Source organism: Anabrus simplex, chromosome 8 (assembly GCF_040414725.1).
Source record: "Anabrus simplex isolate iqAnaSimp1 chromosome 8, ASM4041472v1, whole genome shotgun sequence".
Classification (NCBI taxonomy): Eukaryota; Metazoa; Arthropoda; class Insecta; order Orthoptera; family Tettigoniidae; genus Anabrus; species Anabrus simplex.
Genome location: NC_090272.1, coordinates 42,940,001 through 42,962,263, shown reverse-complemented (window position 1 = coordinate 42,962,263; position 22,263 = coordinate 42,940,001). Strand labels below are relative to the sequence as shown.

Genomic DNA, 22,263 nt, shown 5'->3' with positions numbered 1-22,263 from the left:
TTGGGATTATTGGAGGAAATAATGAAATGTGTTTTATTCTGTTATAAGTAAATTTTAAATGGTTGAATTGTTGTCTGTCTACAATTGTGTACTTGAAGGTAAAAATCTTTGTATTCATCATCATCATCATCATCTGTTTACCCTCCAGGTTCGGCTTCTCCCTCGGACTCAGCGAGGGATCCCATCTCTACCGCCTCAAGGGCAGTGTCCTGGAGCTTCAGACTCTTGGTCGGGGGATACAGCTGGGGAGAATGACCAGTACCTCGCCCAGGCGGCCTCACCTGCTATGCTGAACAGGGGCCTTGTGGAGGGATGGGCAGATTGGAAGGGATAGGCAAGGAAGAGGGAAGGAAGAGGCCGTGGCCTTAAGTTAGGTACCATCCCGGCATTCGCCTGGAGGAGAAGTGGGAAACCACGGAAAACCACTTCGAGGATGGCTGAGGTGGGAATCGAACCCACCTCTACTCAGTTGACCTCCCGAGGCTGAGTGGACCCCGTTCCAGCCCTCGTACCACTTTTCAAATTTTCGTGGCAGAGCCGGGAATCGAACCCGGACCTCCGGGGGTGGCAGCTAATCACGCTAACCACTACACCACAGAGGCGAACACTTTGTATTATTTCTTGTTATTAGTAACATATCTGGCCTTCTTTTTACACAAAGCCACATTTCTGATTTATAATAGATACAGTGAACTGTTACATTAAGTGTATGAACTCACTGTAGGGATACATGACCCATGTATCACATCCATAAACTAATAACTGGACTCTAATTTTTGGATTCCGGATGCCACAACACTACAAAAGAAAGGAGGGTGTCAAACCCAGGGAGTCCATTCCTGCAGAAATTATGAAGGAGGCAGTGCAGAAAGTTTTTGCTGGTGGTGCCTTACATACAATTGCAAAAGAAACTGGCATTAATAGGAATACATTAAGGAGATATGTTAGAAAGATACAGCAGGGAGGAATAAAACTGAGGAAGAAGAACTTTCAAATTACTTACTGGTTATGTCGCGCATGAACCATGGACTGACCTGTGATTTGGCCAGACGATTAGCCTGTGACTTGGCAGTAAAGGATGGAAAAACCTATCCTAAACAGTGGGATAATGAGAAAAGGGCAGGTTACTTTTGGTTACGTGGCTTTATAGAGCGAAATTCAGAATTATCAATAAGAACCCCCGAGGCTACAAGTTTGTCATGTTCTACAAGTTTCAACAAACATAATGTAGGTTTGTTTCATGAAAACTTGCGAACAGTGCTCGTACGTGAACAGTTTGGAGCAGAAAGGATATGGAAAGCAGATGAAACGGGAGTTACTAAAACCAAACCAAACCAAACCCCATGGCACTACAGCCCTTGAAGGGCCTTGGCCTACCAAGCGACCGCTGCTCAGCCCGAAAGCCTGCAGATTACGAGGTGTCGTGTGGTCAACACGACGAATCCTCTCGGCCGTTATTCTTGGCTTTCTAGACCGGGGCCGCTATCTCACCGTCAGATAGCTCCTCAATTCTAATCACGTAGGCTGAGTAGACCTCGAACCAGCCCTCAGGTCCAGGTAAAAATCCCTGACCTGGCCGGGAATCGAACCCGGGGCCTCCGGGTAAGAGGCAGGCACGCTACCCCTACACCACGGGGGCCGGCGAAACGGGAGTTACTGCAGTCCATAAATGTCCAAAGGTGATTGCTCCTAAGAAATCGAAGCAAGTAGGCCTGGTTACATCGGGTGAAAGAGGGCAATTAGTGACTGTGTGTAATGCTGTGTGAATGCTTTAGGGAATAGTATCCCACCTTTTTTTATTTTCCCACGTGCAAAACCAAATCCGGCATTCATGTTTGGGGCTCCTGTGGGTTCTGATCATTCCACACCCAGTTATGGTTGGATGACAAAACTTTCTTTTGTATTTGAAGCACTTCCAGAAATACACTGACAGACAGAGCAAATGCAACACCAAGAAGGAGTGGTTCGAAAGGGATGAAAGTTGGGGAAAAAACAGAGACGGCACGGACGAATAATTGATGTTTATTTCAAACCGATATGCAGGTTACACAATGCGCACGGCATCGACTCAGTAGGATGTAGGACCACCGCGAGCGGCGATGCACGCAGAAATACGTCGAGGTACAGAGTCAATAAGAGTGCGGATGGTGTCCTGAGGGATGGTTCTCCATTCTCTGTCAACCATTTGCCACAGTTGGTCGTCCGTACGAGGCTAGGGCAGAGTTTGCAAACGGCGTCCAATGAGATCCCACACGTGTTCGATTGGTGAGAGATCCGGAGAGTACGCTGGCCACGGAAGCATCTGTACACCTCGTAGAGCCTGTTGGGAGATGCGAGCAGTGTGTGGGCGGGCATTATCCTGCTGAAACAGAGCATTGGGCAGCCCCTGAAGGTACGGGAGTGCCACCGGCCGCAACACATGCTGCACGTAGTGGTGGGCATTTAACGTGCCTTGAATATGCACTAGAGGTGACGTGGAATCATACGCAATAGCGCCCCAAACCATGATGCCGCGTTGTATAGCGGTAGGGCGCTCCACAGTTACTGCCGGATTTGACCTTTCTCCACGGCGACGCCACACTCGTCTGCGGTGACTATCACTGACAGAACAGAAGCGTGACTCATCGGAGAACACGACGTTCCGCCATTCCCTCATCCAAGTCGCTCTAGCCCGGCAGCATGCCAGGCGTGCACGTCTATGCTGTGGAGTCAATGGTAGTCTTCTGAGTGGACGCCGGGAGTGCAGGCCTCCTTCAACCAATCGACGGGAAATTGTTCTGGTCGATATTGGAACAGCCAGGGTGTCTTGCACATGCTGAAGAATGGCAGTTGACGTGGCGTGTGGGGCTGCCATCGCTTGGCGGCGGATGCGCCGATCCTCGCGTGCTGACGTCACTCGGGCTGCGCCTGGACCCCTCGCACGTGCCACATGTCCCTGCGCCAACCATCTTCGCCACAGGCGCTGCACCGTGGACACATCCCTATGGGTATCGGCTGCGATTTGACGAAGCGACCAACCTGCCCTTCTCAGCCCGATCACCATACCCCTCGTAAAGTCGTCTGTCTGCTGGAAATGCCTCCGTTGACGGCGGCCTGGCATTCTTAGCTATACACGTGTCCTGTGGCACACGACAACACGTTCTACAATGACTGTCGGCTGAGATATCACGGTACGAAGTGGGCCATTCGCCAACGCCGTGTCCCATTTATCGTTCGCTACGTGCGCAGCACAGCGGCGCATTTCACATCATGAGCATACCTCAGTGACGTCAGTCTACCCTGCAATTGGCATAAAGTTCTGACCACTCTATCTTGGTGTTGCATTTGCTCTGTCAGTCAGTGTATGTTGGATGCCCTTCCGTAAGAAAAGTTCTCCTACTCATTGATAATCATGAGAGCCACATGTCTCTTGATGTCATTCTTTATGCCAGAGAAAATGGGATTGTAATTTTAACATTCCCTCCACATTGCGCCCATAGACTCCAACCTTTGGATGTTTCAGTCTATGGTCCTTTCAAAAGGTATTATAACACACATTGCACAAACAACCTCACCATAGACAAACCGGGACAACCAATCACGATTTACCATGTTGCTGGGTTGGTTGGAAAAGCATTTTCACAAGCATTCACCCCAAGTAACATAATCAGTGGCTTCAAGGCCACAGGAATTTGGCCGTTTAATGATGCCATATTCTCAGACGATGATTTTCTTTCTTCCGCTGTGACTGATCGATCTAATCCTCAGATTTTGCAGCCTTCAACATCATCTGAACCAGCAGCGATAGCCAAAGAAACATCAGAGTCCCCAGATCCCACTAGCAACTTGCGTGTGGGAACTGCGAATGAGACTGAAGGGAGCGTAAAAAAAACATGAGTCTACAATATTACAAGGCTTTTGCATCAGCCCAGAAAGTCTTCCATATCCTAAAGCAGGTGACAGAAGGACAAATAGAAGATGGGGCCGTAAACAGGGTAAAACCATTATTTTGACTGATACACCAAACAAAGAGGAAATCGAAGCCAAATACAAAGAGAAAGAAGACAAGAGAAGAAGACTTGAAGAAAAAAGTGTGTCACGCAAAAGACTGTTTTCACAAAATATGAAAAAGAAAAGGAGAAAACAATTTGGCAGGTCTCCTGAAACTGGAAGTTCTGAATCTGATCTAGAGCATGTTCAGTTCGATTCCGAATCAGAACTGACAGATGAAGAGACAAGTCACACAAGAAAAATTCCAAGCATAGGTGATTGGGTGATTGTGAAATTTTGTGGGAAGAGAAATGTTCGCAGGTATGTGGGACAAGTTAGTGAAGTTTTTCCTGAAGTGTTCATGGTTAAATTTTCCAGAAGTGTAGGTGGTTCACGATTCAAGTGGCCGGAATGTGATGATGTTTCGGAGGTTGATCCAGAGCAAATTGAAGGTGTTCTAGAGTTATCAGTTTTCAATTTAAACACCAGTTTCAATTTCCCATTGAGTAGCCTAACAGTGTAAGACATTTTTATAGTAGCCTATGCATAACACACAGGTTTCTTTGCTTAGACTAATAGAAACCATTACATTTTATGTTAATGTAACATGAGTGACTTTAAATGCAAGACATTTCTTTGTAGCATGCAGAATGGTTCTGTTAATTCTAGAAACTGATATATAATAAATGCAGTTTCACTTAAAATTATAGCTGTCCTTGTAATCATTTTAATTTCACCCTTGTTTGAACATCGTCCAGAAATAAGTAGACATGGGTCAAGTAACCCACATAAAGGGGTCACGTATCCCTAACTCGAGGGATACTTGACCCTTTTGTGCACATAAACAATTATGGAAATTTACACATTTATAATGTAAACTTTCTTAATATTACAACTGAATATAATTGGCATATGATTACAAAACCTAATTACGTTATTCAATAATTTGTTTACACCATTAAAAAATTCCTAAAAATAAAAAAGTGGTACCTGTGTCAAGTATCCTAAGTTACCCCTATACATTCCATTGTAGCAAACCACATGACATACGAGTGTTAAGGTCGCATTATTAATCTTAATATTTTCTAGCTTGCTGCTTCAACCTGTTACTGTAATGTTACGGTCTCCTTTTTACTTCACATCCTTTACTCCTGTCCTCAATCCCTCACTTCCTCTTCAGTCCGCCCCCATCTCTCTATGTGGCCCGCCCCATCCCTTCAGGGTTAGGAATGAAAACATTTATAGATAGATAGATTGATGAGCACAATGATGTTACCTAAATTGATCAGGCTTCCTATATAACAGGATTGGTTTCTTTCTTTCTTTGCTAGTGGCTTTACGTCGCACCGATGGGCGACGATGGGATAGGAAAGGCCTAAGAGTGGGAAGGAAGCGGTCGTGGCCTTAAATAAGGTAGAGCCCCAGCATTTACCTGGTGTGAAAGTAGGAAACCACGGAAAAACATCTTCAGGGCTGCCGCCAGTGGGATTCGAACCCACTATCTCCCGGATGCAAGCTCACAGCCGCTCGCCCCTAACCGCACGGCCAACTCGCCCGATAGGATTGGTTTTCCGCCAGATTCAGTGAGGATCCCTACCCCCGGAGCGTGAGACATTTGGTCGGGGGATAACTGGAATGGAGGTCCAGTACATCGCCCAGGCGGCCTCTGCTGCTATACTGAACAGGGGCCTTGTGAGGAATGGGAAGACTGGATATACACAAGGAAGAGGGAAGGAAGCGGCCGTGGCCTTAAAATAGGTACCATCCCGGCATTTGCCTGGAGGAGAAGTGGGAAATCACGGAAAACCACTTCGAGGATGGCTGAGGAGGGAATCGAATGCCCCCTCTACTCATTTGACGTCCCGAGGCTGAGTGGACCCCGTTCCAGCCCTCGTACCACACAGGCAGAGCCGTGAATCGAACCCGGGTCTCCGGAGGTGGCAGCTAATCACATTAAGCACTACATCACAGAGGGCGACCTCTTAAAATAATAGTGAAAATTGTAATTCATTACGCATAGTACAAAACTATTTGACGTTTTTGGGGTAACTCTTTATTATATCCGGTCAAAAGACATAATCTGCAATGAACATAAAAAACTTATTTCTTACAACGTAAATTGAAAATGAAGCGGATTTCTGCCTCCATTTGAAACTCGGGTATCGCCGCAGTGATCGAGAGGGACTGGGAGAACTTTGCACGACCTCTGACGCTTACAGTGCAGTGTGCCCAGCGTGAGCACCTCTGGTCTACAGGTCATCACAGCCAAGGACTCGAAGTGCTTGGACATAAGAACATGGATCTGTTGCTAGAACTTATTCTTCTTCTTCTTCCTCTGCTTTTCAGACCCTGGTAGGGCGGCACCTGAGAACTGTGTAGCACATGTGGAGTTCAACCTATGGATGTCGCGGATGTCCTTTCTAACGCCGATCCTATATTGCGAGATGTTGCGCGTTTCTGTGGTGGTACGGACGAACTCAAATACACAGTCCCCGAGTCAATGGAATTATGCAGGCGTGATCAAAATTCTTAGCCAGCCGCGAATCGCAACCAGGAGTCGCGTAACCGAACGTATTAGCACTGTCCGTTTAGCAAAGAAGCTGGACATATTTGTTGTAAGAATGCTGACCTCTGGACTGTCGATCGAGCGGTACCACTCACTTCATACAATTTTTTCCGTGCTGTGCCGATGACCTAATACAGGGTTGCTCAACATATAGCCCGCGAAGGCATTTTATGTGGTCCCCTGTCCAAGTTTTTATAATGTGCTTAAGTTTCTGTTCATATTTTTCGCAGATATCGAAAAGCCTAGTTAAAAGAGCTTTGTTGTTTCTGTTTTAATTGTAACTACAGGTCGAATTAATTGAACTCCTTTGTGTTCCCTACTAAGAGACTTAACTTTTAAAGGGCGCCTAGTAATGAAAATTTTCCGGCCTTCTTACAATATGCAAGAAAATGCTTGTGCGCGTTTGCGAGTACTTACATATATGTGAACTAACATTTTCAAAAATGAAGTTTATAAAATTAAACTTACGTTGCCGGGTTAGTGAAGAAAAAATGAAATGGCGTATGGCTTTTAGCGCCGGGAGTGTCCTAGGATAAGTTCGTCTCACCAGAGGCAGGTCTTTTCATTTCACGCCGGTCGGCGACCAGTTCATCGTGATGAGGATGAAATGATGATGAAGACGACATATACATCCATCCCCCGTGCAAGCGAAATTATCCAATTATGGTTGAAATTTCCGACCCTGTCGGGAATCGAACCGGGGCCCCCTGTGAACACGGGCCAGTACGTACCATTTAGCCATGGAGCCGGACCCCGGGTTAGTGATGATCACCTACAGAGACCTGCACCTGGCGAGCCGAACATGTCCTCGGACACTCCCGGCACTACAAGCCATACGCCATTTCTTTCCATTCTGAGGGAGGCTGTGTCAAGTCTATCTCCAGACCACACCAGTCATTTCAACACTGTCACTGAAGTGTAAGTTTATCCAAAGATAGACTATTGTTTACTTTTGTACTGTGTGTGAGGTTGTTTCTATTGTCGTATAGCCGTGTGAGAGATTGATAGGTGAATGCCATGGGTGTGTAGATGAGGAGGGGGAGAGAATAATGTGACCTGCTCGCAAATTAAGTTGAGAACACCTGACCTAATACAGCAATCACTATCACGGTGAATTTACAGGAAGGAATGTGCGATAAGTTAGATGATGATACAAAAAGTGTATTATTTTCGTGGCTGTTATTTGAAGAGGTTCTGATCCGAATAAGCTTGTAATTTATTCAACTCGAAACCCTTCCAAATTTTGTAGGCTTCTTCAAAACGCACTCCTTGCCAACATTTGGATCTCCAGGATGTTGGACCTTTCAAGGTTTTTCCGAGTTTCTTTGTCAAAGCCAACATCTGTTTTTTTTTTTTTTTTTTCGATCTATACAGGTATGTCGGCCCCTTTCCCCTCACGGTCACCGAGGACGTTCTGGTAGACTTCTTTGGTGCTCCGAAGTTTTCAGCCGTCTTCAGTCGGGACTGTGCCCATTATTTTCTTAAGGATCCTCCCTTCTATGACCTCCAGCTTCTCTAGAATGTACGTCATAGCTGGCATATAAACATTCAGTATTGACCAGATTATTATTATTATTATTAGCAGCTACCTGGCCGCCATGATCATCGGTGACTCACACACATCGGACCCCTCAGGTTCGACATAGCCTGTCCGAACTTCCCGCCAGTTTGTGGCCTTCGTTGATTAGCAGTCGTTCTTTTCAACGCCTTTCCTGCCTCTTTCATTTTCTCCTCATTTAGCCTCAACAGAGGAAGAACGCTCCGTTGTATTTGCTCTTAAAACTACCGCCAAATGAAGCCCACGGCCGAGTTGCTAATGCTTTCTAGATAAGAGACCACGGGGCTATCTTCATTCACAGAGGCTTTGAAAGCTGTAAAGTGTATCAGTGCACAAAGAAAAATGTGCATAGCCCTCTTACGACCAACAAGCGCTCTAGAGAACATTCACACACCAACAATGCGTATGCTTATTTCTATGGTAATGGCCGGTTTACTGACGGTTTAGAAACAATATAATTAATACTGAATATGGAGCTACATAATGTCACATTTTGAGTTACATGTTGAAGAATTCGATTACTGATCTGTCACGTTTACCACAATGATTAACAAAGAATCGGTAATAAAACAGATTACAAGTCTGGAGTGGAGGTGTGGTGTTCAACTCATCTACCAAGGTAATATCTTACTCTTATACGAAGTTGAGAAGAGATAGTTAATGTAGTGTAACTAGTTAGTGTGTGTTTCATTTTACAAGCAGTACAGGAAGTTTAAATTTTGTGTTGTCAGAATCTTGTAATATTCCAGTGATGCTGGAGGTGTTTCTTTCATTGAACATGTGTTGAAAGACGTAATCATGGCCATTTGCCACAGGTCTATGAATATAGACCCATTTTTCAAAGAATAAACGGCATGTATAAGCTGTACGGAAGTGAGCAAATACATTGTTCATTAGGATCACTCCTTAAGGATTGTAGCCTATTACTCGTCCATGTACCCAACAAATCATAATTATTGTGCATTCATAAAAATATGGAGACGACGAACGTAAACAAGTAAAAAAATAAGGCTTTGCCACAATACCTCTACATGATCATAAACGCAGTGCTGCTTTCATGGTTTCTTTTCTTCGAACTCCTGGCACTATCCTTCAAGGAATTAAGTTGCATTACTTGTAATACCTAAATTTTGAATATTGCAACAGTTTAATTCAAATTGTATAAAATGTATGTATAATACTACCAAAATCATGTAGTAGAGGGTTGAGTTTTATAAACTGCATTTAGTTCTACATTTGGACTGGAATCCGCTTTTATTGCACGTTCTCAATATTACCTAACCCAGGAAATAACACAATTGTAGGCTCACTTAGTTACTGATCATCTTTGTTACTTTTAGGATTGAACTTCAACAATAAAACGCACTGCCATGTATCTACATAACAAGAAGAAAAGCAAAGGTACATCTCACCCTCATAATAGTTTAATTTTCAGTTAAGATTTTCGTCTTCCATAAGTTTCTCCTACACTCATTCCAAAGAAATGAGAAAATTGGTGTATAGGCCTATTGTATATAGTCACTTGTATAGTTTTACATTCGTCATGATGCACACAACATATTTGCATTGTGGAAATTTATTCCCACAAAAATGTGCAATACGGTATCAATTCAATGAACAAATTCCACAAGAAGCAATACGTTCCATGATTTACATTACTCGCCACATGAAAATAACATACCTGACCTAAATTATGTATCATAACGTATCTCGTTAAGAGCTGCTTTTATAAATCCCGATGTGATAAATTTAGAAAAGAATCAGGCAAGAAATGCAAGATACTTAACAATAAAGGTCTGTCTTTCAACAGTCACAATTATCCAAAGAATGCTCTCAATCACTGTGTATTACATTCATTAAATACAACTCATAACATTCGTTTAGTCGCCCTAATACATCAGCTGATGGACTTGGCGCGCTTCCTACAGCACGACCTGTACGTAGGAGTAAAGTTAACTCAAGTTTTGTCATTAGCCTGTTTTTTGAAGTTATTACATTGATAAACAACTATATTGCTATATATTTAATTATTTGTTCACCATTCATATAAGCGTGGTTTCATTTCCGTACTACACAACATACATGACCAATGAAAAGTCTTCACAGATCATCGTTCCGAAAAAGAAAGCGCCAATGCTTGCGGTACGAACTAGTTTATAATTCCGTTTCCATTACATATTTTCCTTTAGAATGTTCGAATAATTAAGTTCAAAGTTCAACAATTAAGAGTGATGTTTTTAATTCCTGTACTTTGTCTTCTTTTGAAAGCCTCATTTAAATAAGTCATTAAAATTACAGTTTTTCTCCATGTTCCGTCGTATTTTTTCTCTAGAAAATAAGGCACTGGTTAAAAAGTTTATAGGCACAGTAATTTTCCTTGACTTAACCACTTCAGTCCTTGGAACTACGGATTATTGCAGAGATCTCCAGTGAACTGAAGAACGAAGTGACCTCTTACACACATTATTACATCTATAGTTACGTTATTTTACGATGTAACTCGCGTTATATTGATCGGCACGTGTTACTTTTTCAATTAGCATTCCCTCTTTTAAGTTATTGTATAACAACTCACAATTTGTTACCAACCTTGCAGTCATGTTTAATTTCAATGTTAGTCCGAGTTTTTCCATCATTGTACTTTAATGGCGGTACACTGCCTGATCAAAAGTATCTGCACACCGCTCTGAAATTGCACTTAGACTTTACCCGTGCTACGATCCCTATATGTGGTGGGTCCACCCTGCGTCTCAACTCTGCTGGGGTGTCTGAATGACTGTGGAGGAATGGCAGCCCATCCTTCCTCAAGAGTCGAAACCAGAGAAGGTCGTGATATTGGACGCTGAGGCCTGGAGCGAAGGCAACGTTCTGTTCCACTGGGTTCAGGTCGGGACTCTGGGCAGGCCAGTCCATTTCAGGAATGTTATTGTCCACAAACCATTGCCTCACAGATGCAGCTTTATGACGGTGCATTGTCATGATGAGGTGAACAATCGTCGTCCCCGAAATGCTCCTCTACAGAACGGTTTAAAACGTGTTCATATCCTTCCGCATTTAAAGTTTTCTTAAGCACAATAAGGGGACAACACATAACCACGAAAAACGTCCCCATACCATAACACCACCTCCTCAGTACTGGTACTTCACTGTTGGCACAGCACATTATTGCAGGTAACATTCTCCGGGCATTCGCCAAACCCAAACTCTCCCATCGTATTTCCATAGGGTATAGCGTCATTCATCACTCCAAATCACTCGTTTCCAGTTATGGACTGTCTAGTGGAGCCACTCTTTGCACAAGTTCGCGAACGACATCAGTTTCTCGAGAGTGCTAACTTTGAATTTTTGGGCGTTTGTCCAGTACCCGCTGGTGCAACCGATCCACAGCCTCCTAGCCAGGTTGTATGATAATGGTGACCACATATACATGGCTTTTAACAACGTGACACGGGAGGGGATAAATTAGCTTACCAGGTTACCACCCAGTTCTGTTGATGTGTGTACGGTACTAGGGATAGAAGTGCTGTACAATCCTGGAGCCTGAACTCCCCACAATTGAAGACCTGTTTCCGTTTTTCACGTAGGTAGTCCTTATTTTAATACAAGTTGAGGATTGTTCTTGGAAAATCTACACCCTCTTACCTACGGAGAGAAGACCACCCAGTGTGTTCCTGTGGATCCCATCTCTGTATCTTTACTGAGTGCTTGGATTTCTCTGACCTTAGAGGAGACTGTGGCTGATCTCATCATTGAGGCCATAGAATATACATACTGGGTTGGTGACCACAAATCTTCCACTTACTTGAACCAGACTGTTTTTAACTTCAATGGTGAACTTGGTTTCTTTCTCTCTCATATTTTTTTGCTACTTGTTTAACGTCGCACTAACAGTTCGCAGGTTTTCAATGACGGAAGGATGGGAGAGAGATAGGACTGGGAAGGTAGCTGTCGTGGCAATACTTAAGGTACAGCCCGAGAAATTGCCTGGTATGAAAATAGGAAACCACAGAACACCATCTTAAAGGCTGCAGACGGTGGAATTCGAACCCACTGTCTCCCGAATGCAAGCTTACAGCTGTGCGACCCTAACCGCAGAGCCAAGTTACTCGGCCTCCCTCCTCGGCCGATACCTTTATACCCCCAAGGTCGAAGTTGGAACACTTTCTGTTTCGATTAGAAATAAGAGAGTCTTGTTATCCAGTTGTACTTCCCATAAGATAACAGCCACCACCACCAATGTTTCATCACCGCTTTGTAGGTGTGAAAGGGGCGTATGACATGCGAAGATGTCTGGTACAAGTTTCTCGAGCTGACGCCGTGTAGGCAACCTGCGCCTCTTCGAGGATGGAGTCCTGTCTAAGATGAAATCTAATGCTGAAGGCGACACAAACATCCAGCCCCTGAGCCATAGGAATTAACTAATGAAAGATAAATCACCGACCCGACCGAAGATCGTACCCGGGACCCTTAGGACCAAAGGCCAGCATATTAACCAACCGGACTTAAAGTGGTTACTGTGCCATTGTAAATTTTGAAGTATCTATTTATACATAAAGAACCTCTCCTGTTTCCTTTCTAACAAGTTCTACACCCCCCCCCCCCCGTGGGTAGGGGAGGTAGAATAATACACTCTGTATCCCCTGCCTGTCATAAGAGGCGACTAATCGGGGCTGTAGTGGCTCTGAACTTTGGAGCGTGGGTTGGAGACCACGGGGCCCTTAACTGAGTCCTGTCATTGCTTCCACTTACTTGTGCCAGGATCCCCACTTTATACTATCCTATCCGACCACCTTTGGTCAAATCTTCTTTTTTTCCGACCCCGACGGTATTACAGCATTTCATTTTCACGCCCTTCGTGGTCTTTGTCTTTCTTTGGCAGATACCTTCATTTTCAAGTTTTCCCTCTGATTAGTGTTAAGAGAGGATGATTGCCAGTTGTACTTCCTCTTAAGGCAATAATCACCACCACCACTCATAAAGGAAAATGTCGAGTCTTCTATTTCTTTAACTGATTTTATAGTCGTCCCTTTGTTCTTCATTACCAGTAATGTTGAGAAGGGGCATTATTGCTGGAGTTGCTATGGAGAGAACGTTCATTCGTATTTCGCACGCATGTGGTAGCTTGAAGCAATTCTTGTCAGAACTTGAGTTGTCTTGATGATTTGTGAGATACACATCGACGAGAGTCAAATCACAATGAAAAGGTACACATTCTTCATCTTGAGTCGAATCAAATGAGGTGGGTAGGGTTGGGGCTCTGATCGGGAATTTGTAAGCTACGGAAAAGTTAAACATGACAAGCATGAATTTCTAGGTGTAAGGTTCATCTCCAAAGACAATAGGCCACTCGATGTTTTTGGAGTGCAGAGACCGCAAAAGGTGACGCAGCGAACTTCATTAGCGTTAGGTTCCCGAGTCCACTAGAACTGCTCTTCAGTACAAGTAGTACGAGCCGCCTCCAGTTTGCCCTGTACATCCACAGATGCTGTTCATACCTGGCAGTCTAGCTCGAGCGGTCGAGGAGAGAGGTTGCGTAGTGAAGTGCGTGCTGTAAACATGGTCGGCATTGAACAGTACGGGGCCGCTATTGGGAAATGGCAGGCAAGGCAGAAGAAGGAGACCAGGAATTGATTGGTGATAAGTACGGACGGATTAAAAATGCGTGAAGCGGTGCTGGTAGTGACAGTGATAGCGGTGCTACTGGTTATTGGGGGGGTGGAAGTAAACCCAGGCCCAAATACCAGTGGCAAATATAGTACGGAGGATTTGGCCGCACTCAGGGTGGTTGTAAGTGAAGTTATGCAGGAAAAGTGTCAATGGGATAAGGTGCAGGAAATAAAGGACATGATGGAGGAGCAGAGAAAGGAGATAGGGAACATGAAGAAATGGCTTGAAACGAAGACAGAGGAATCGAGCAGGAGAGTGGACAATAATGAGAAAGAAATCGAGTTATTGAGAGGGGAAGTGAAACATCTGAAAGAGGAGGTGATGAAGATGAAGAAAGAAGCGGAGGGGTACAGGCAGGAGAGATTGGAGAAAGCCATATTTATATATGGAGTGGAGGAAGGGGCTAGGGAGAGCAAGATTGAACTGATATCTAAGGTGGTGGAAGTTATTCGTGATTCAATGAAGATAGACTTTAGTCAGATAGACATAGACGATGTAGAGAGAATTGGTAAGACTAAAGGTCGGAGGCCAATTAGGGTAAAATTTTTATCTACCCTAATGGCAGAAATTGTGTTAGGTAACAGTAAGAATTTACAGGGACAGAAAATAAGGGTGAAAAGAGACATGGGAAGAGAAGGAAGTGAAAATATGAAGATCTTGAATAGGCACCTATGGAGAGCGAGGAACCAGGGGCTAAAGGCCCGAATAAGAGGTCCGAGGTTGGAGGTGACAAACGGGCGATGGGTTAGAGTACATTCAGTGACGAAGCTGAAGGAGATGGACGAAAACGAGAGGGTTGAGGGTGGTGAGAGGACAAGGCAAGATGGGAAGAAGAAAGAAGAAAAGAAGAGGAGGAGGGACGTGGCAGGAGAGGAGAGCATCTCAGAAGAGAATGGGCAGGGCAGCCGGGAGACAGGAGATCAAGATAGTGAAGTGGACGGTGAGAGTGAACAGCAAGAAACTGGGAGAGTAGAGTGTAGTGTTGCAGTGAGCAAGAAAGGACAAGGGAAGGTGGATTCAGAAGTCCAAAATAGTGAGGGGGTGAGTGGGGGTGAGCAGCAAGAAGCGGTGAGAGCAGGGTGCAGTGGTGTAGTGAACAAGAAAGGTCAAGAGGAGACAGATTGACAGGAAGGTAAAAAAATTATGAGTAACGTCAGAAGTAAGAGCTTAAAAGACATATGGGGAAAAGTACGTAAAGGGATGGAGGATACAGAGGACGAGAGGTCGATAACGACTAGAAGTAAGAATAGAGGGGGAGACCTAGAAGGGAGGGAGGGAAAGTTATAACTATATTGGAAAATAGGATGTGTGAATATTGAGGCACTAAGGAACAAATTAGGAAACAAGAAAGATCGGGAAGTAATTGAAAGTTTTGATGTTGTGGCACCCTTGGAGACGTGGTTGGAAACAGGGAGGGAGATTTCATGGAAGGGGTTTGAGATAAAATATAAATATAGAAGAAAAGAGAGGAATAAGGGACGAGCACCAGGAGGGATGATAGTTCTAATTAGGGAAGAAATTAGTGAAAGAGTAGAGGATATAGAGACCAATATGATGGAAACCATGTGGCTGAGATTGAATTTGGGAGGGGGTGAGGGAAGGAGGAAGAAAATAAATCTAGCTTTTGTTTACTGCCACCCTAGTAATTCAGCATATGCAAATAAATATTTTTTTGAAGAGTTATTGGTGGATATTGGTAGGATAAGGGGAATGTATCCAGGTGAGGAGGATATGTTGTTATTTGGGGATTGGAACGCGAGGATAGGGGAACAGAGCCCAGTTTATAGTAGGGAGGATGGAATGTGTTTGTTGGAAAGTAGAAGGAGTGAGGACAAAATTACAAATAGTTATGGAGAGAAGCTCCTAGAGATGTGTGCTGTGGGAAATTTGTATATTCTGAATGGGTGGATAGAGGGTGACAGGACGGGGAAATTGACATATGTTACTGAGAAGGGTGGTAGTGTGATAGATATGGTTTTAAGTTCGGAAGGGATGATTGAGGAAGTTGTAAGAATGGAAATAAGAGACTGGATTGAATCACACCATTTCCCGGTAAGGGTTATGCTGAAAAGGGAGGAAGAGAAGTGTACAAAGAAGGAAGATGAGACAAATGATAAACGAGGGAGTGGTTATAATAAGTATAAATGGACAGAGAAGGTGGGCCGGGATTGGAATAGGGTAGTAAAAGAGGAGTTACATCTTCTGAAATATGGGTGGGAAGGGGCGTTAGAAGAGAATAATACTGATAAAGCCTTGGAATTGTTGCTACATCCAATAAAGATGATAGCGCAGAAGGCGAAAGCTAGAAAGGGAAATAAGAAAGAGGGAGAAGAATGGTTTAATAGGGAGTGTGAAGGAATGCGAAGGAAGGTGATGGACGCGTTAGGAGAATATAGAAGGAAAGGTGGGAGCCAAGAAAGGGAGTTTTTCTGTAGATTGAGGAAGGAGTATAAAAAGAAAATTTGCGAGACAAAAAAGACGTGGTTAGAGGAACAAATGGAAGCCATAAATAATGACTACACGACAAATAATTTTGAGAGAGTTTGGGATAAGATTAATAAAATTATTAAGGGTGGAAGGAATATAGAGAGAACGAGTATTGAAGAAGTGCAATGGGTCAGGCACTTTGATGAATTACTAGGGAAAAAGGGGGATGAAAGATGGAGAGGTTCGGGAGAAGAAGTAATTTGGAGGAATAGGAGAGTGGCAATTCATGACCTGGATAAAGAAATCACAAGAAAGGAAATCCTGAGAGTGATAAGCAGAGCCAGAGCGAAGTCGGCCGGGGGGTGTAATGGTATAAATAACAAGTTTTGGAAGGAAATTAGTAAAAATGAGATAATGATAGAGGGCATGGTTAAACTATTCAATAGGATATTTGAGGGAGGTAATTACCCTAAGGAATGGGAAACAGGAATTATATGCCCTATATACAAGGGGAAGGGTAGTAGGAACAATGTGAACAGTTATAGAGGTATATCTCTGTTGGATTCTTTGAGTAAAATATATACTGGTGTGTTAGCGAACAGAATAAGCGGGTGGGCGGAAGAAAATGAAATTTTGACAGAGTACCAAGGGGGATTTAGGAAAAAGAGAAGAACAATGGATAATATAATGATAGTAAAGACTATTTTAGAAAAGTATAAGAATATGGCTAGAAGTACGGTTTATGTAGCAGCAATAGATTTTGAGAAAGCTTTTGACAAGGTGAATAGAGAGGCCCTATTAGAGAAATGAGGCAGGCTAGGGATTTCGGAGAAGATGTTGAGGGCAGTGGAAGGAATATATAGGGTTGTCAGGTTTTGTGTAAATTTGGAAGAAGGGCGACTGAGTGGACCATTAAAGTCCAAGGTGGGTTTAAAACAAGGATGCAAGTTATCGCCAATACTGTTTATTTTATTTATCAACGATATTTTAGAGGGGTTTGGGGCAGACAATTGGGCTGTACCAGTAATTAATGGTTTTGAAGTACCAGGACTGATATTTGCGGATGATGTGTTATTGATGACGCTAACCTCAGGGGCGATGAATAGGACCTTAAAGTCAGTGACGCTATTTGCGAGGAAATGGGGATTGAGAATTAATGGAAATAAGTCTAAAATATTAGTAGTACAGGTGGACAAAAGAAGAAAGATAGAAGGTAATTGGGTAATTCAGGGAGAAAGATTGGAACAGGTAAGGAAGTTGGAATATCTAGGAGTTATTTTTAATGATAAAGGAACTTGGAGTGACCAGATCAAAAGGGTGAAATATAGAGGATTGGCAGCCTTAGCCTCAGTCAGAAATTTGCTAGTCAAGTACCCGGAGGTCAGTTATAAAACACTGAGACTTGTGTTCAGGTCGGTAATCGTTGGGAGGGTATTATACGGCTCAGAAGTTTGGGGGCTGGATGAGAAAAGAGAGGAACTAAGAAGGATTGTTAGTAGTTTTGCTAAGTTAGTAATGGGCTTACCGAGGTGTACAGCAAATGTAGGGGCGGAATTAATGTGTGGGGAGGATTTGGAATCAGAGGGTGTGAAAAGAATAGTTAGATACTGGATGAATTTAAAAAGACAGGAAGGTGGGAGGGTAGTACAGGCAGCGTATGCACAGCAATTTAAGAGCATGTATAAGGGTGGATGGTTAGAAAAAATAAAGGGATATTTGGAGAGGATAGGATTAGGACACCTGTAGGGGGAGATTTGGTCGAAGACAGAAGTGAGAGGGATGAATATACTGGAAAGGAGAATTAGAGATATACATAGGCAGAAATTATTGGGGGAAAGCAGACTAAGAAATTCGCTGACGGTTTTGACGAAAATAGAGGAGATAGCAGGGTTGAATATTAGATACGTCGATAGGTCAAAACGGTATGGGATGATGTGGTGGCTTTTAGGTTTGCAAAGGAATACAGGGTGGATACAGGGGAGGGATAAGACAAGATGTGTACTTTGCGGAGATGTGAATGATGATTTTCACTTACTAAGAGACTGTGAGGTAACGAGGGGGTTAAGACATGGATTATTGAGTGCCGAGCATCGGGAAATATTGGGGAGAGGGGATGAGAACGCAATCCTGAGATGGATTATTAAACAATGGGAAAAAGGGGGTGAATTGAACAGGTATTTATGTGCGACAAAAAAGGCATGCGAGAGTAAAATGAAGGAGAGTGTGTTAGAGGGTAGGCAGGGGAATAGGGGGGTGGAGTAGTTATGTATATAAGGGAAGGGGATAGTATGATAAAATTCTAATGGATTATGGAATATAGGGATAGAGTACTTAGTTATGTGGAGTTGGGTAATGATACAGGATTGCATGGTCTGTTTGTTTTAAAGTTAGCTGGAATGCAAGTGCTGAAATGCTGAGTGTTGTTGTTTGATTTATTGATTAGGTGTAGGTCAGGAACAATAATGTGACGCAAGTACAGAGCACAATAAGGACACTGGATGAATATGTTTGAACATTGAGTGAGGGACTGCTACAGCTAAAGACTGCTAGATATTATTCTTATTATTATTATCCTTATTATTATTATTATTCTTTATTATTTATTTTACTCTGCATGTGAACATGTATAGGGGCGAAGTCGCCTGTTATGTTCAATAAATGTATGTATGTATGTATGTATGTATGCATGTATGTATGTATGTATGTATGTATGTATGTATGTATGTATGTATGTATGTATGTATGTATGTATGTATGTTCATACCTGCAACCAGTTTATATAAGTTATCTACTTTCATGGCCCTTGAAAATATGCTTCTTCCAAACATATTTTCACAATTCTAAGGCTAATTTTACGTAAATTAACGATATCAATAGTCACACAAAACTTAAATCCTGATCGAAGTTCTGTGCTCTAATTTCGCTATTGTATTCCTTTTGTTGCAGATGGACGACGTTGTTCATCTCATCCCGCTGAGTTGTCTGAGACTATGACAACAAGTGGTGCAGTGTAGTAACCACTTTTCAGATCATTATAATGATGACTAAGAAATCTGCCCGTAACTCATGAAAACACTTTAGTGCATTTCTGCACTTCTCAACGGGTGTACGATATAAGCAACGTGATATCACCAGGAACACATTTGAAAATCATCTGACTCTCAGATGAAAGGCGTTGCAGAATCACCTACTGGAGCTATACTTCCTGAGTTCCATCCATTACAATGAGGTGATGTTGCAGAGAACATAGTCTATAGCTGGCGTCATTGCTGCCTCGTTCTGAATTGTACAACATATGAAGAGAAGGTCTCCAACAGGCGGTGTGTAATATCCTGATACCCTTACATGATTTCCAAAGGGCAGGAGATACGTTTAGGACTGTCCGAAGATGTATGAATTTCACCGAGGGATGTTCATACGACGTCCTCGCCTCCGAAGTATTAAATAATGACATTTTACGAGTAGGTAGTTTAGGTTTAATTACTAAGAAGAATTATGGATAGTGTAGAGGGTACGCATGTTAAGTGGCTTAACATGTAGACACCGTACAAACGGAAAAAAGTGCTAAGAAGAAGTAGAAGACCTTAAATGAAGGGAGGTGGCGATCAGCGTGATATTGGCCTACTCCTAACTACCTCTGAAGTAATTTCAATCTTATATTCCCCCATGAAGATGGGTTGGCTGTATTAATACATCTCGTGAATGTTATCGGCAAAAAGCCAGTAGGATGTGGTGGTGGCAGTGGTAGGCTTTTGCTCTAATGCGAGGCGGAACAAAATTATAGTAACCCTCTCTTGACTTTATCCGAGGATTAAGGAAAAGTTCGATTCTTCGAATGATGAAAGGGTGTGGAAATGAAAAACTACCAGTACCTCGAAGAATATAATTCAGTCGACGTCACAAGAGAACAAGAAATGATCAAGAGAGATCAAATAGGATTTATTAATGTGAGGAGCCTTGCCCTTGTTCACCTCATCACACTCATGGGCCACTTCTTGAAGCCCTGGATGTTCACCGCTTATGGTCGCGGAGGAATTTGTGGATGTGTTTTACCACCGAGGGTTCATGTGTTGAATGTTGAGATATGCTTATGGAAATAGCCCACGAGTAGAGAAATGATCGGAGTCTATGGAATGGTGGAGTTCAAGACGAGTGAACGTCAGAGAATTTCCCCCCACACTCAGCGAAATAAGTGACACTGAATCCAACAATTATCTGAGTGGTCAATAACTGGACATTCGAATTGTATGCTTGTTAAGAAGCAAAGTGTTCTTGACCAACAGATACTTTACGATGTTGCCATTTACTGAACAGCTGAGTGGCTACGGTGATGGTGATAGCAAAACTTATCCGTATTTGAGTAACACTCGAGGTGGTGAAGTTCCTTTCAATGTACTTCAACTACAGGCAGCGAGGATTGAAGCCGATTCTCCGAGGACAGCAGCTAACTAGCGATCATCACCAGGATCATATAAAGGTAATGAGCTCAACTAAATCTCATCAACTAGTTCCTTTTTAAAAGTGGGGAAAAAGGGGCCACTGGTGGGGCATTTATGGTTCGTGGATAGCAATTCTGCATTTTTACCCGAAGGCACCGCGTTCTATTCACGATCAGGTCGAGGATTTTTACCTGGATCTGTCTACTCAGCATGCATGAGGCAACTGAGGAGCTATAGCGACCCCGGTTGTGAAAGCCAATAATAGCATTCAAAAGATTGCGTCATGATGACCAGGCATGAACTCGTGATGGTCGCTCATCAGCACTTTTCCACATAGTGCTTCTTATAATAATGTAATTAATGACGCGGATAGTTTCAGTTCTGCTTATCAGCTGTTGATATGTACTCACTAGCATTCATCGACCATGTCTGCTGTACAAAGCGATAATGACACGAGGCAGTCGCAAAAATAAAGAGTATCCTACAATTTGGAACGGTGCGCAAGGTACACAAATGACGTCATATTGAACTGCCGTGCACTTTAATTCACCAAATTGCTGGTATGTCAATTTTAGGTTCAAGGTTACTATCACATGTCTCAGTCAAAGTACCGTAAGTAATGGTCCCCGTCAAAGGCTAGTTAGTTAGCCTGCTGAGCGGTCTTTGATCGAATTTGAACGGGGTTCGAATTCCGGCCGGTTCGGGCATTTCGAACTTCGTTTTTCAATTCCTCTGGCTAAGGAAAGAACATTAGAATTCATCTTAGGAAAGGCTCCATCGTCACAGATGCGCAGGTCTCACGTCGGCGTCAACTCGAGAGACCTGCCTCAGGCCTCTCTGGAGCTCGTAAGCCATTATCCAGAAATCAATGATTAATATTACGATATAACACAAATGTACGGCGACTGTGGACCAATAAATGTAGTATTTAGTTCGTCGTTGAGGTAAAAGTATTTTGTAGACTTTGTCAATATAGTTATTATTATATTAATGTTGATATCAATTTTCTCTGAAGAGATTTCTCTCAATTATTTTTAAAACATTTTTTACTTTTGTTTGATCCTCAGAATGAAGAAGTGTTGATCCTGACGAGAAACGTTTCTTAACAATTCCATGGAGATTTATTCCGCATTGAATATGCAAAATTAATAAAGAAATTGCTACAAATAATGAAAGGAGGTTTGGAAAGGCTATTTTCCAAATTTACTCAGGGAATGGTTCAGCATGACTCAACTTTGCATAAAGGTATGATGACTTGAACACTTGTTGAAATGTCTAAAATGATCCTATGAACTACCTTCATCAGAACTAAACGATGAGCGCAGACTTCTGTTCTAAAAGACTAACTAGCATTTTGTTTAAGAGAGACGTCCAAACTACAGACATGAAATAATGCTACATATTGGGTCATACGTAGACAGAAATACTAAAATTTCTGTTAACGGAATATTCCTGCTAAAAGAATGAACCCAGTAGTTCTTTCGTTTAGGATTACCGCCATAGATTAGTATAGCCCGCAGATTGTGATGGCGATTATTGTTTTTTGAGGAAGTACATTGTTCCATAGTGGCAACACTCGGAGCTTATCCGTTTTAGTCGCCTCATACGACAGGCAGGAGATACTGCCCCCCCCCCCC

General features: G+C 43.0%; 1 protein-coding gene across 1 annotated transcript in view; it reads right to left on the bottom strand.

The window, feature by feature from the left end:
* The window catches only part of Cyp4c3 (Cytochrome P450 4c3), a 314,949-nt gene that overhangs the window by 145,418 nt on the left and 147,268 nt on the right, over positions 1–22,263 (bottom strand). The gene's annotated exons all lie outside the window — the stretch shown is intronic.